General features: G+C 36.1%; 1 long non-coding RNA gene across 1 annotated transcript in view; it reads left to right on the plus strand.

Annotated features, from left to right (window-relative positions):
• Window positions 1-15,805, plus strand: part of LOC114360582 (uncharacterized) — a 109,728-nt gene that overhangs the window by 65,056 nt on the left and 28,867 nt on the right. The window contains exon 2 of the long non-coding RNA XR_003656526.1: window positions 8,246-8,286. This is a non-coding gene — a long non-coding RNA (uncharacterized LOC114360582). The remainder of the gene's footprint in view (window positions 1-8,245; window positions 8,287-15,805) is intronic.

Genomic DNA, 15,805 nt, shown 5'->3' on the forward strand with positions numbered 1-15,805 from the left:
TACATAGTGCGTAAAAAGAACGGTTTATAGCCCATTCATGTTAGTACACACTCTATCCATCGTTTAGGTACACATAGCTAGGTACTGTCACTTTTAAAAGCTGTGAAACTTACAGTCGATAAGTGGAAATGATAAACAAAAATATAAAAGACAGAAAGAAAATTCCTAATGTTATTTCTACGGAAGCCAATTAAAATCACACATCAAATATAGGCTCTATGATCAATTATTCAAAAATGATTGACGTTATTCTATACCACTAACTTTCTGTTTTCTAATTGCATAATTTATTAAAAATTCAATTCGGTCCTCTCAATTTTCCCTCTGAAATTAAAATTCATTTGAAAATCGCCTCTAATTCTACATCACAAGGTGTACCCCATAGTTTTTCCAAGTCAAACGAAACCACCCTTTGGCCTGAGGCAATGATTTATAGTGCACCCTTGCACGGTAACACGAGTGCGTTTAGAGCCGCTTGTGGAATAAAAAGAACATGATACTTGATGTACGAATCAAGTGACTTTTTTGAAGATAATGCGTGTATTGTTTTCTTTTTATTTGGTCTAACTTATGAGCTGTTTGGGCATCTTAGTGCTATAATTATAATACTAGCGGCCGCCCGCGACTTAGTATGCGTGGACGCCGATTTATCCCTATTAAGGGTGTAGTTTTATCAAATCTGTTCTTAGCGAGCGGATGTCTACACCCTATAAGGAACCTGTCTGCCAAATTTCAAGTTTGTATGTGTTATAGTTTCTGAGATTTTATTATTATAGTACTTTGCACCACTGAATTGCGCTGAACCTTATTTCATGGAAGGAATATGCTTTCTTAAATTGTCCCTTTTTCCGGGTCTTTAGTATAATTATTCGCGGAATTAAAATTTCTTTGATACAGAAATAATTTTCAGTATTATCTTGATGGTTTTTCTTTAGTTCTAAAGATAGCTTGAATTCAAAGGCAATTATTCTGCAAACACTGACAGAAAACGAACCCTTTTGTCATTTTCACTGTCATAATACTTTATATTTGCGTCTTAATCCTGAATTATATCACAAAAAACTCCACCATCACTTAGTTAGTATGAGGATAAAATACAATCAAAACATCAACACTAAATATTACAAGAATAATTAAATAGAAATCAAGGAAAAGTGTAAGGAAATAGGATACAAACAGAGCCGGGGCTAAAAGTAAAGCCTTCCTGTATATAATTACGTATAATACATAACTTAAAACAGAATAGATACTTATGTATCGGAAAATTACTAGAACTCACCCCCCTGCTCAGGTTACCACACATCTTGTGAGAAAAAGTCGGATTTCTAAGTAAAAAGATATCACATTTACTTTTTGATATGTATTTTTAGGGTTCCGTAGCCAAAATGGCAAAAACGGAACCCTTATAGTTTCGTCATGTCCGTCTGTCCGTCTGTCCGTCTGTCCGTCTGTCCGTCTGTCCGTCTGTCCGTCTGTCCGTCTGTCCGTCTGTCACAGCCGATTTACTCGGAAACTATAAGTACTACAGTGATGAAATTTGATGGGAATATGTGTTGTATGAACCGCTACAAAATTATGACACTAAATAGTAAAAAAAAGAATTGGGGGTGGGGCCCCCCATACATGTAACTGAGGGATGAAAATTTTTTTTCGATGTACATACCCGTGTGGGGTATCAATGGAAAGGTCTTTTAAAATGATATAAAGTTTTCTAAAAAACATTTTTCTTAAAGTGAACGGTTTTTGAGATATCAGCTCTCAAAGTCGTAAAAAGTATGTCCCCCCCCCTCTATTTTTATAACTACGGGGTATAAAATTCTAAAAAAAATAGAGGTGATGCATGCTAATTAACTCTTTCAACGATTTTTGGTTTGATCAAAGTATCTCTTATAGTTTTTGAGATAGGTTGATTAAATTGACATAATAAGTTTATTATATTTGCTGCTACGGAACCCTTTGTGCGCGAGCCCGACTCGCACTTGGCCGGTTTTTTTAAAGTTGAATTCAAAGTGTTGTTTCCTCAACGAAAAATTTGTCTTTCAGGTACGATAGTAATTATGATACAGCTACTAAATAAAATACACTCGACATCAAATAAATCGCACCTCCCGCGACAAGCATTTTCAAACGTATGCTTCCCCACTTCCCACCAATATTGGCACCATTTGAAAGCCTAGTTCTAACCTTCATTTCATTAAAGGAAAGGTTTTTACCCCAAAAATGTGTCTTTAGAATAAATGTGAATTTAGAAGGATCCAGAGTCACTTCTTCAAAAAATAGGTAGTTACGCTAGAGCCAACTTTTATGGCTATAAAACTGTTAAGTTGGGATTAATCGCTATCCATCTGTTAAAGAGGACACGTGAGATCATTATTTGGTTTTATAACCATAAAAATTGGTCTAATTGAGCCCATAGGTGGGCCCAAAATGAGGTATTTTTTCAAGTCACATTTATGGTATATGTTAATCATTTATTAAGAAATTAAATGTGTTTTTCTTTAAGGATATTTATTGGGCTTTCAAATAACACCAATATTATTGGGGCACCATGATTGTGTCAGAAGAAAATCGTTAAAGTTCGCGTCGCGGAAGGTGCGGTTTATTTGATGTTGAGTATAGTTAATTAAAACGATACGCACGAAAGTTAACAAGGGAACTTAATATCATTGTTTTCCAACACTCTTTTTTTTGCTTGATGTGTTTTTTTCCTATTTATTAGAATAATTAGGTTTATAATCTCTCGTAGCACCGAAAGGCAACTAAGTTTCTTTAGTAGAATGAAAACACGTAAACATTAACATACAATCACACATGATTTATAAACCCACTTCAGGTTTAAAGAACCGTTATTTCTCATTAAAAACATTACAGTCACTTACATGAGAAATTAACAAATTTTATGTAGGTAGATAATTTACAAGTTGTCCAATAGCCAGAACAAGCAGATGTACTTCTGCGGGAACCGACCTAACAAACCTGTACTCACGTGAACTTCTGCTATTTTTACTTAACAAGATATTATAGACTTAAAAACTACTACTACTTTGCCTGGCCAATTCCCATTTTATTTGGGGTCGGCCCTCCGCGTCGTGCGTCTCCAGGCGACTCGGTCCTAGGTTGTCTTACTGTTAACTTAAAACTTATAGACTTCAAAACGGATGTATCAACATCTAAAAAAGTACCCCAAAAGAAAAGTCCTGATTACCGCGATCGCATGGTGCCCTCTCCCTACACGATACTTTCAAGGGAATATTATGAGTGAAAATTTTCCTCAAATCTTGAGTAATATAAGAGGAGACAGACTCGCACAACGCCTTATAGGTCAACGTTTCTGCCTACTCAATTGTGACGTCACTCATCTTCGTCAACGTGAGTGTTATCTTTCTTTAGTTTGTAAGAAACCGTAGTTTATATCTTCGACGGTCACTCGTTAATTACCTAACACCAATCCTTTTTTTAAAACAAGGGATTGAAATTAGCAAGAAAAAACTACAGTTTACGCCTAATCATATCGATTTAAGGAGATTACCGACTTAAATAAAATTCGCAAATGAACATTAATGTTCGTACATCTTTAAGTCTTTTCGTCAACGTCACAAAGTTGGTTTTCAACGTTCTTAACCAGTCTTAACCACAAAATAAAATACCTATAGCATACTATTGTGTCTATCTTATTTAAACTTGAAAACTTTACCTCTATAGAATCGAAAATCGATTCGTCACGAACTACTCCAAAAATGAAGGCTCCTTACCTGCAAAGAAAAAAATTGCTGTTAGGCACATTTCCACAAATATAAATCGGAAAGGCACATCTGCCTCTTTTCGTTCTAAGCCAATACCGGGCCACATTAGCGACTATGGATGTGTGGAGTTACCCCCTAAATTATTTCGACATATGCAAATTTGTGCGCACCTACAGATGGTGGCAAAGATTAGGAGACAGAATGTACGAGGTAGTTTGGGAGTTCGTTTTGTACCTTCATGAATAGAGTAAAATACTTATCTATTTATCTGCAATGATTAGTTTATAGTAACAAATTAGTAGAACAAAAGATAAATATTATGTTCCTATTGTAAGTACTTGTTTAAACACTTATGGACGGAAAACTTAAAAAAGAATATTATAATAAAAACGCAGGACCGGTCTTTGTGGAAATCCTTGGGGGAGGCCTTTGTCCAGCAGTGGACGTCTATCGGCTGAAACAAATGAACGAACGAACACAGTTCAGAAAAGTTCTCGAGTGGCGACCACAGGTCAGAAGACGTAGTGTGGGCAGGCACCCCACTAGGTGGACCGACGATCTGGTGAAGGTCGCGGAAGGTGCCTGGATGCGGGCAGCGCAAGACCGATCTTTGTGGAAATCCTTGGGGGAGGCTATTGTTCAGCAGTGGACGTCCTTTGGCTAAAACGAACGAACGAATGAACACAGTATAATAAATATGAGTACTATTCTAGAAATCATCAGAATAAAAAGTATAAGGCTGAGTTGCGCCATCTTACTTCAACTTTCACACACGTCAAAAATCTGTCAAACTACATACAGTGCTTTTTGTTATTGTTACGATTAAAATGAGGTGGTGCAACTGAGCCTAAGTAGGACAAGTCACTAGAACAAGCTATGATAGAGCAACTACTTTGAATAGTATTCCAAAATTATCAATTTACATCGCTAAACCAAATATTTACTTTAGTAGCCAAGTTTACTGGTTCTCAGTACCACTCTTTACTGAATACTACAATATAATTTTACCATTTCCAGTACATTATAGGTAAAAACATGTCCAATCTAATCTATGTCACACACCTAGCTACGCGTCTCCCAAAAAACGGCGCGGCGCAGTTGTAAAATTGTCTAACTACCCCCCGCGCCCGCGCCTCATTACGGCTCGCGTGTGCCACACGAGGGCTACGGGTCACAGGATAAGTCTTGAGATGGGCTGCTTAATTTGTTTAAAATTGAAGCAAGGTTAGGACAAAAAAATTACCGAATAAAGGTAGTGTACTAAAGTTGTTTTAATTCCCTTTTTATGAAGTTTCAATTCCCTTTTTATAGATAGTCAAAAATAAAATCAACATCCAAAATATTTATTCAGTTTAGACCACAAGTGGCACTTATGAACGTCAAAATATAGTAAAAAATAAAACAAATAAAAGGTAGCCCTTATGGGCCCTTATACTTTACATGTCTCCTTATCTTTTGGGCCCTACCAGCGCTTCGAGACAAACATAGTGCTGAGAAGAAACGCCGGAACAAACTCAGATGATAATGATTCGATGATGTGTTAAAACGTAACATATCATCGTATATACATACCTATAACTCTTGTGCACATAAAATATTCTAAGCGTAAACCAAATTTTTTTTTCATATTGCAGTTTCAAGCGTTTTACAAAATTATAATAAGGTTTGCAGTTGGTTTTTCCAACTGGTATGATAGATGACAAGAGTAACTGGTTAAGTCTACGTTTAGTTACAGTTTGGTACTTTATGTCTATGGGAGACGGTAATCACTTACCATCAGGTGATCCGTCTGCTCGTTTGCCTCCTGTCACATAAAAAAACTACTTATCCATTTAATAAATTTATCGCCTTTCAGAAAAATATAGAGACAATAACATTAAGCATGTAATCAGCTTTACAAATTCTTCATCCGATTCCTACAAATTCCTCGTAATTTTCCACTTTCTAATGACATATCTCGCGACAAGTCATCCTAATCTGCCCCGCGTGCCCTCTCGCAGATCGCGATACTAACCCATGTTCATCTCTTTCTAGTTTTCAAAAACCTCTCCCTCTTGCCTCCCTGCCCCACCCCCTCCTAATTCCTTACATATTTAAATTCCACTTCCACCGTGCCCCAGTCTTCATATTGTCTCCACATGGTTTCGTATGTTATTTCCATCTGAAATGTTTCTTTACATTCGGAATGGGATTAATTTTTATTATGATCTTTCGTACCAATTCGGGCATAATTGAAGATTTTTTTCCAGGGATTATGGGGGGTAGATGCCATCATGAATTCCTGGTATTGGAATGAAACACGGAGGAAATTGATCGGGATATTTTGATTAATTTCTAGAAATGTTTCATAACGCGAAACACTTCAAAGATCAAGTTTAATTTCATGATTATTTAAGAATACTTGTATTATTGCTTCCTTATTTAAAACGTTAATTGCGATGTTTGCACGTACCATTTTAGTATCAACAATACGTCAATATTCTAAATGTCTAGAATACCTAGCTAAATTCATAAGTTTGTGAATAACTACAATATAAAAAAGGAAAAGTGCGAATCGCACACGATAGGTTCCATCTGACATTGAAACTCCCGCTGCCACGATAATAATCGATCAAAATAATCCAAAAAAAACGCGTATGTTATTTCATTATTCGTTGATGTAATAAATACACATTATGGGTAAGTCTCTTCTTTTTACGATTCATCAGACATGCTGACAATAAAAGAAAGCAAAGGTTACATTATGGTTCCTATCAATATTATCCATTATTACCCTGTTCTTATTTCACACATTTTAGAGTTCATAGCATCACGTTCTAACATATCGTTGGAACATAATTACCTAATTCATGTATATTTTAGCGTGTTCTAAAACTAACCATTTATTTCAATGTCCTAGTTCCGATAAATATGCAACATACTTTACATTAATAATATTCTCTAAATCTTCTCATGCGTTAGTTTCGACTGTGTGTCACCGACACTTGATCAAATAGATTGCGTTTAGTATGGACACAATATAGGAAATAACAGCAGGTTCAGTGCCTGACAGGTACAACAAGTAGTATTAACCTTCAAATTCTACCATTATTTTTTTTATCAAATACGTTTTTTACAAGTCCCTTAATAAACCTCAGATGAGACACGTAAAAGACGTATGTGTAGTATCAATCAATTAATCATGTATGTACCTATACCAATTTTTAGGTTAAAATTTTTCCTTATACGATCAAGTCTAGACTGTAAACCTCTTTCTAAATCATTTTTACTTCGGACAAACGACCATGTTTCTATGAATAGACCATAGTTACACTATATGTAATGCTCACGAGATATTGACAAAAGTGGAAACACATTATTGCCATAAATGAAAGAAGAAGTGCATCTAGTGATCTAAAAGTTAAGTCAATTGTGATTGCAAAGAGAAGTAATGCCAAGTATATTGAAATCTACGAGAACTCCATTGGCGCGGATTAAATCTTTTTAAAAAACTATTAATAATTTCAATATGTACTTAAAAGTGCCTAGCTAGCGTACATATTTATAACCATGTATGTTATAGTCTGTAAACCCTTGAAAAAGAGGCTGACAATAGTGACTGAGTTTCTTGCGCTGCTTCTTCTCAGCACTGGCCCATTTATTATCCTGAAGCAGTGGTAGGGTTAATACTGGAACGTGTAAAGTGCCTTAAAAGCCTACTTGCATAAATAAATAAGACTTATGACCATGAAAGTGTTACAAACAAACTTTAAGACTAGACACGTGTCGTGGGTTACACGTGTATTATTTTAGTCTATAGCTAATAATGTGTCAGAATAGGTCCTACTGTATTCCATTTATGTTGTTATTTGTGCTATTAGAATAGGCGAAAAACCACCTGTTCCAACTTACATTCGGATATTTGAATTGTCTGAGAATTGCAGGTAAATAAGTGTAAGGTCGCGAATGTTCTTGCCATCTCTGTTTTGGGCATTGTTATGTTGCTGCAAAAACTACATAGCTACTTACCTAAAATTACGTGGCAACATAAAAATATTACCTATTATTTTCAGCATGCTACTTGCTTATTTGGGCCAGTTTGGCTCCCAATTTTAGTAAAAACACGTACTTACGTAATATAAAATGATTAGAACTTGCACAATAGGTAGATACCTACTTGTATAATATTGTAAAAGTGCTCTTTAACCAACTTAACTACTACTTAAAAGCTCAGAGCATGACACGTCATGCTGAGCGGTGGCCATTTTTGGTTTCCAACTTCCTTTTACTTTTTCAAATAGTGTTTTATATTTTTTTTTTATGTTGGAATCAAAATAAATGTTTTCTTTTAACCAAAAATTATCCTATTCTTTACAAATAAACATATTTGTCTTTGAGAAATTCATTTTATGAATTTATTCGATTATGTATTTAAATTCTTATGCTCGTCAGCAATATGACTTCATAATACATAAATGACTATTTAAAAAACCTCCTAATATAAAATCTTTCTTTGCTTTCAGGTTATTCGGTGCTTCGTTCTACAGTCGGTTTATTCAAAAAGGTAAGTACCTATTTCACCCTTAAACCTAACAGCTTGCTGAGCCACAGGCAGTCGGTGACTACGTATTATCAAGCTCTAAAGCTCTCTCTACATTTTTTCTCACAAACTTTAACACTTTTTGTTAGGTCTTAGTATTTTTTTCATCTACCTTGTGTTTGGAAGGGGCTATGATACATAATTTGATTCTTTGAACCCTTAAACTATGCTAAACTCGAAGCAGATAACAACTTTTACTGTATGATCTTGGTGCTATCAAATTTCTGGATACTTTTAATTATCTAACCCAAACATTCTTATAACTCGTGTTCCTCATTAGTGAAGTATGAAGGTCTTAAGTAAGCTTTACGAAGAACTAATCAGATACAATGACTAGCTGTGACCTGTGACTTCGTTTGCGTTAAATATTTTGCCTTTTATTTTGTCAAATTAACAAAATATTTTTCGTTCTGTGACCTAACTCGTAAATACAGTATAGATGATAGGTCTTTCTGTGTTCCCAAAGTACATTATTAGGTATGACTTCAAATAGTTTCTACGAAAATTTCCTATCACAGGACAACCAAAATAGGTACTACCTAAGTATAGGTTTGAATAAAAGTTAAACAAACCCCAAAAACAAATTAATCCATCATCATTCCAAATAAAGCTACATCAAGCGCAAACAAACCTGCAAAGACTACTTATATACCGCATCCTATATACTACATTAAATACGCCCGTACATTAAAAATATAAAATAATGTTGTTACGGGGGTGGCGGCGGCGGCCATAATAAATTCATTTGCGTAGTTTTTCCAATAATTCGTCGATTGGTGGAAAAATGACTACTCATTTGGTGTAGCGTGTATCCCTTTTCGTCATTAACATATGCCCATGTTGCTCTCATGTGGGCTTTTTCCCGAATATTCTTCCTGTTTTTATTGTACGCAGTACAGTCGACGGGGATATTTTGGTCGTAATAAGCGGTAATTTTGCTATTATTATTAGTACGTAAGTGATTGTTAGGTTAAGGTTCGGGGATAGCATTTGTTGACGTGTTTTGAGTTTCTAAATAGCTTATACCTACCACCTAAATGATAAAAAAAAGTTTAGCAATGGTTTTTTATGCAGATCAAGGCAGGTATTTGACCGCAATCGCACCTGATGTTAAGCTGTTCGCATTATAAAAGAGTTAAAGAAACGCTTTGTGCGAGCTGGTAGAATGTCGACAATGTAGGGATGGTACGCTAACCTGCGCCTGGTTCCCCGGTGATGGAAGGAGTGCAGTCGTAAGAACTAACTATTATACCGGGTTTGATTCTCAAACTAAGCAACTAACATCCTTGAGGTTAGGTTAGGAAATACCTTCTTCTTCTGCCTCGCCTTATGCCGATACGCGGGGTCGGCTTTCCCAATCATGCGCCGCCATTTAATTTTATCTCAAACGTCTTGATCGTGTAGTCCCAATAATTTCATGTCCTTGTGGAGATTCATCGTCCAGGTGGTTGGCTTTCCTCTCATCTTGTTTGTGGCTTTTTTTCAGCATTATTGGGAATATCTTTCTCTGTTGCTTATAAAAACAACTCAGTATGCATGAGACAGATGAGTAAATCACATAAATGGCACATAGTTCGCAGAACTGACGGCCGATGGGGCAGTAAGGTTAACATCAGGTGCGATTGTGGTCAAATACCTGCCTTGTTATCCATAAAATAAAAAATAAAAAAAAAGGTTCTGGAGTGGAGGTGAGAGGCTTCTGGAGGTCGGTGGACCGACGACCTCATAAAGGTAGTAGGAACGCGCTGTATGCTACTATGAATGGCCGCTGCCAACCGGTCATTATGGAAGTCATTGTAAGAGGCCTATGTTCAGCAGTGGTCGTCCTATCGCTGAAATGATGATGATGAAATNGATTTATTCTAGGAACAGTCGTCGTCGTCGTCGTCTAATTACCAATCCTTTTTTTAAATTAGGGATTGAAATTAACAAAAAATTACTATAGCTTACGCCTAATCATATCGACATAAGGATATTACCGACATAAAACGAGTACTCGCAAATTAACATTACGTACATCTTTACGTCTTTTCGTCAACGTCACAAAGTTGGTTTTCAACGTTCTTAACCAGTCTTAACCACAAAATAAAATACCTATAGCATACTATTGTGTCCATCTGATTTAAACTTGAAAACTTTACCTCTATAGAATCGAAAATCGAATCGTCGCGAACTACTCCAAAAATGAAGGCTCCTTACCTGCAAAGAAAAAAAATCCTGTTAGGCACATTTCCACAAATATAATCGGAAAGGCACATCTGCCTCTTTTCGTTCTAAGCCAATACCGGGCCACATTAGCGACTATGGATGTGTGGAGTTACCCCCTAAATTATTTCGACATATGCAAATTTGTGCGCACCTACAGATGGTGGCAAAGATTAGGAGACAGAATGTACGAGGTAGTTTGGGAGTTCATTTTGTACCTTCATGAATAGAGTAAAAATACTTATCTATTTATCTGCAATGATTAGTTTTAGTAACAAATTAGTAGAACAAAAGATAAATAATAATATGTTCTTATTGTAAGTACTTGTTTAAACACTTATGGACGGAAAACTTAAAAGAGAATATTATAATAAAAGCGCAGGACCGATCTTTGTGGAAATCCTTGGGGGAGGCCTTTGTCCAGCAGTGGACGTCTTTTGGCTGAAACAAACGAACGAATACAGTATAATGGGGCAGAAAAGTTCTCGAGTGGCCACCACAGGTCAGAAGACGTAGTGTGGGCAGGCACCCCACTAGGTGGACCGACGACCTGGTGAAGGTCGCAGGAGGTGCCTGGATGCGAGCGCCGCAGGACCGATATTTGTGGAAATCCTTGGGGGAGGCCTTTGTTCAGCAGTGGACGTCATTTGGCTGAAACGAACGAACGAATGAACACAGTATAATAAGAGTATTATTGTAGTATAGCAAATTGCAAGTCATTACTAGAAATCATCAGAATAAAAAGTATAAGGCTGAGTTGCGCCATCTTACTTCAACTTTAACAAACGTCAAAAATCTGTCAAACTCCATACAAAAAGCACCGATTAATTTTTATACCTTAAAATGAGGTGGTGCAACTGAGCCTAAGTATGACAAGTCACTAGAACTAGTTATGATAGAGCAACTAGTTACTTTGAATAGTACATTGATAAACCAAATATTTACTTTCGTAGCCAACTGGTTCTCAGTACCCTCTTTTGTCGCTGAATACTACAATATAATTTTACCATTTCCAGTACATTAAAGGTAAAAACATGTCCAATCTAATCTATGTCACACACCTAGCTACGCGTCTCCCAAAAAACGGCGCGGCGCAGTTGTAAAATTGTCTAACTACCCCCCGCGCCCGCGCCTCATTACGGCTCGCGTGTGCCACACGAGGGCTACGGGTCACAGGATAAGTCTTGAGATGGGTTGCTTAATTCAGTGAACTGCTCCTGAACCAAATGTACCTACTACTGCTTTTTTAATTTATTTATATTAACCGGCAGACAATGGTGACTGAGCTTGTTGCGGCGCTTCTTTTCGGCACTTGCCAAATGTTGGTCTCGAAGCGCTGGTAGGTTAAAAAGATTATGAGACATGTAGAGGCTCCTTAAGAGCAAAATATTTGACGATTTGTAAGCACTATATAATAGTCTATGCAAATAAATAAATTTTGACTTTGACTTTAATTTGGTTAGATTTCATCCTCTTCTTTTCGTGTCGACAACAAACCTACACAGTGTCAGCCCAAAACTCCGCCACAAGAGTGGCGTTGTCAGCAGCACTCATCAAATCCTCCTGAGTGCAGTTGTTTGGGCACTCAGGGCACGACATTGTGCTTCATCGACTGGGGAACCAAACCGCACCTGCACTCCATGTTTAGAATTGAAGCAAGTTTGGGACAAAAAATACCGGGAATAAAGGTAGTGTACTGTGTTAAAACGTAACACATCATCGAATGTGAATAAATCTTGTGCAGATATTCTAAGTGCAAACCAAATACAAAAAATATTTTAATATTGCAGTTTCAAGCGTTTTACAAAATTATAATAAGGTTTGCAGATAGTTTTTCCACCTAGTATGACATGGTAGACTTGTAGGCTTTGGAATGGATTTTACGGGACAAGAGTAACTGGTTTAATCTACGTTTAGTTACAGTTGGGTACTCATTTTAATTTTATCGCCTTTAAAAAAATATATAGAGACACATTAAGCTTTTTGTAATTAGCTCAACATTGTCCTTTATCCGATTCCTAAGAAGTAATAAATAATAATAAATAAATAAAAACTAGGTACAATGCAAGATTCAGCAGTAGTCCTCGTAATTTTCTACTTTTCCGTGACATATCTCGCGACAAGTCATCCTAATCTGCCCCGCGTGCCCGCTCGCAGATCGCGATACTAACCCATGTTCATCTCTTTCTAGTTTTCAAAAACCTCTCCCTCTTGCCTCCCTGCCCCACCCCCTCCTAATTCCTTACATATTTAAATTCCACTTCCACCGTGCCCCAGTCTTCATATTGTCTCCACATGGTTTCGTATGTTATTTCCATCTGAAATGTTTCTTTACATTCGGAATGGGATTAATTTTTATTATGATCTTTCGTACCAATTCGGGCATAATTGAAGATTTTTTTCCAGGGATTAGGGGGGTAGATGCCATCATGAATTCCTAGTATTGTAATGAAACACGGAGGAAATTGATCGGGATATTTTGATTAATTGCTAGAAATGTTTCATAACGCGAGACCCTTCAAAACTCAAGAGTGCTTGTTTAATTTCATGATTATTTAAGACATAATTAGGTATTGCTTCCTAATTTAAAACGTTAATTGCGATTTTTGCAAGTACCATTTTAGTATCCACAATACGTCAATATTCTAAATGTCTAGAATATCTAGTTCCATTCATAGCTTTGTGAATAACTACAATATAAAAAAAGGAAAAGTCCGAATCGCACACGATAGGTTCCATCGCACAAGTTTGAAACTCCCGCTGCCACGATAATCGATCAAAATAATCCAAAAATAACGCGTCGTTTGTCCCCCCTCCATTATAAATGTTATTTCATTATTCGTTGATGTAAAAATACACATTCTAGCAAAGTCTTCAACTGTCTTCATAATGTGATTCATCAGATATACTGACAGATAGAAAGCGAAGGTATATTAGGGTCCCTACCATTATTATTACATCCATTATAAACCTAACCCTATCACTATCTCAGTAGGAACACAATTAAATCATCAATTATTTTAGCGTGTTCTAAAACTAAAACTGTGGAATGGACTGTCGTCTGCGGTGTTTCCGGATGGATACGACCTGCAAGCTTTCAAGAGGAGAGCGTATCTTTACCTTAAAGGCCGGCAACGCACCTGTAACGCCCCTGGGTCTGCGGGTGTCTATGGGCGACGGTAATCACTTACCATCAGGTGATCCGTCTGCTCGTTTGCCTCCTGTCACATAAAAAAAAAATACTAACCATTAATTTCAATGTCCTAGTTCCGATAAATATGCAACATACTTAACATTAACTATAATATTCTCTAAATCTTCTCATGCGTTAGTTTCGACTGTGTGTCACCGACACTTGATCAAATAGATTGCGTTTAGTATGGACACAATATAGGCAATAACAGCAGGTTCAATGCCTGACAGGTACAAGTAGTATTAACCTTCAAATTCTACCATTAATTTACTTTTTTTTATCAAATACGTTTTTTACAAGTCTCCTAATAAACCTCAGATAAGACACGTAAAAGACGTATGTGTAGTATCAATCAATTAATCACGTATGTATACCAATTTTTAGGTTAAAATTTTTCTTTATACGATCAAGTCTAGACTGTAAACCTCTTTCTAAATCGTTTTTACTTCGGATAAATTACCTTGTTTGTATGAATACACCACAGTTACATCTATGTAGGTATGTAATTGCTATGCTCACGAGATATTAGCAAAAGTGGAAACGCATTATCACCATTAAGAAGATGAAGAAGAAGTGCACCTTTGTAGGTATCTAGTGATTTATGTAAAAATCTTTCATTGCAAAGAGAACTAATGTTTGGCTCTTTCTTCTCCTTTGGCGCGGACTATAATAAATTTATTTATTGATAATATTTTAAATGTACTTAAATTAAATGTAGCCATGAAAGTGTAACAAACAAACTTTAACTCTAGAATACACGTGTCGTGGGTTACACGTGTATTATTCTAGTCTATAGCTAATAATGTGTGGGAATAGGTCCTACTGTATTCCATTTATGTTGTTATTTGTGCTATTAGAATAGGCGAAAAACCACCTGTTCCAACTTACATTCGGATATTTGAATTGTCTGAGAATTGCAAGCAAATAAGTGTAAGGTCGCGAATGTTCTTGCCATCTCTGTTTTGGGCATTGTATTTAGTTATATTGCTGCAAAAAAATACATAGCTACTTACCTAAAATTACGTGAAAAACCTTGGTTATGATTGCTACATGCTTAATTGGGAAACGTTTTAGAAAACTAAAGTTGGGAGTTTATCTCCAAATATAATTAAGTAATGACACTTACTTACATAATATAAAATGATTAGAACTTGCACAATAGTAACTCAGAACATGCTCTTTTAAAGCCAACTTAATAAAAAAACTACTCTTTACAAATAAATATCTTTGTCTTTGAGAAATTAATTTCATGAATTTATCGATTATGTATTTAAATTCTTATGCTCGTCAGCAATATGACTTCATAATACATTAATGACTATTTAAAAAACCTCCTAATATAAAATCTTTCTTTGCTTTCAGGTTATTCGGTGCTTCGTTCTACAGTCGGTTTATTCAAAAAGGTAAGTACCTATTTCACCCTTAAACCTAACAGCTTGCTGAGCCACAGGCAGTCGGTGACTACGTATTATGAAGCTCTAAAGCTCTTTTCACATTTTTTCTCACAAAGTTTACCACTTTTTGTTAGATCTTAGTATTTTTTTCATCTACCTTGTGGTTGGAAGGGGCTATGATACATAATTTGATTCTTTGAACCCTTAAACTATGCTAAACTCGAAGCAGATAACAACTTTTACTGTACGAGTATGATCTTGGTGCTATCAAATTTCTGGATACTTTTAATTATCTAACCCAAACATTCTTATAACTCGTGTTCCTCATTAGTGAAGTATGAAGGTCTAAAGTACGCTTTACGAAGAACTAATCAGATACAATGACTGGCTGTGACCTGTCACTTCGTTTGCGTTAAATATTTGGCCCTTTATTTTGTCAATTTACAAAATATTTTTCGTTCTGTGACCTAACTCGTAAATACAGTATAGGTCCCTATATATGTATCTTCTGTCTTTCTGTATTCCCAAAGTACATTATTAGGTATACCATACTAAACGTCACCTTACTGCAAATAGTTTCTACGAAAATTTCCTATCACAGGACAACCAAAATAGGTACCACCTAAGTATAGGTTTAAACAAAAGTTGAACAGGCCCCAAACACAAATTAATCCATCATCATTCCAAATAA

The sequence above is a fragment of the Ostrinia furnacalis genome, unplaced genomic scaffold, assembly GCF_004193835.3.
Source record: "Ostrinia furnacalis isolate ACB-3 unplaced genomic scaffold, ASM419383v2 OfSCF5087, whole genome shotgun sequence".
NCBI classification, from domain to species: domain Eukaryota; kingdom Metazoa; phylum Arthropoda; class Insecta; order Lepidoptera; family Crambidae; genus Ostrinia; species Ostrinia furnacalis.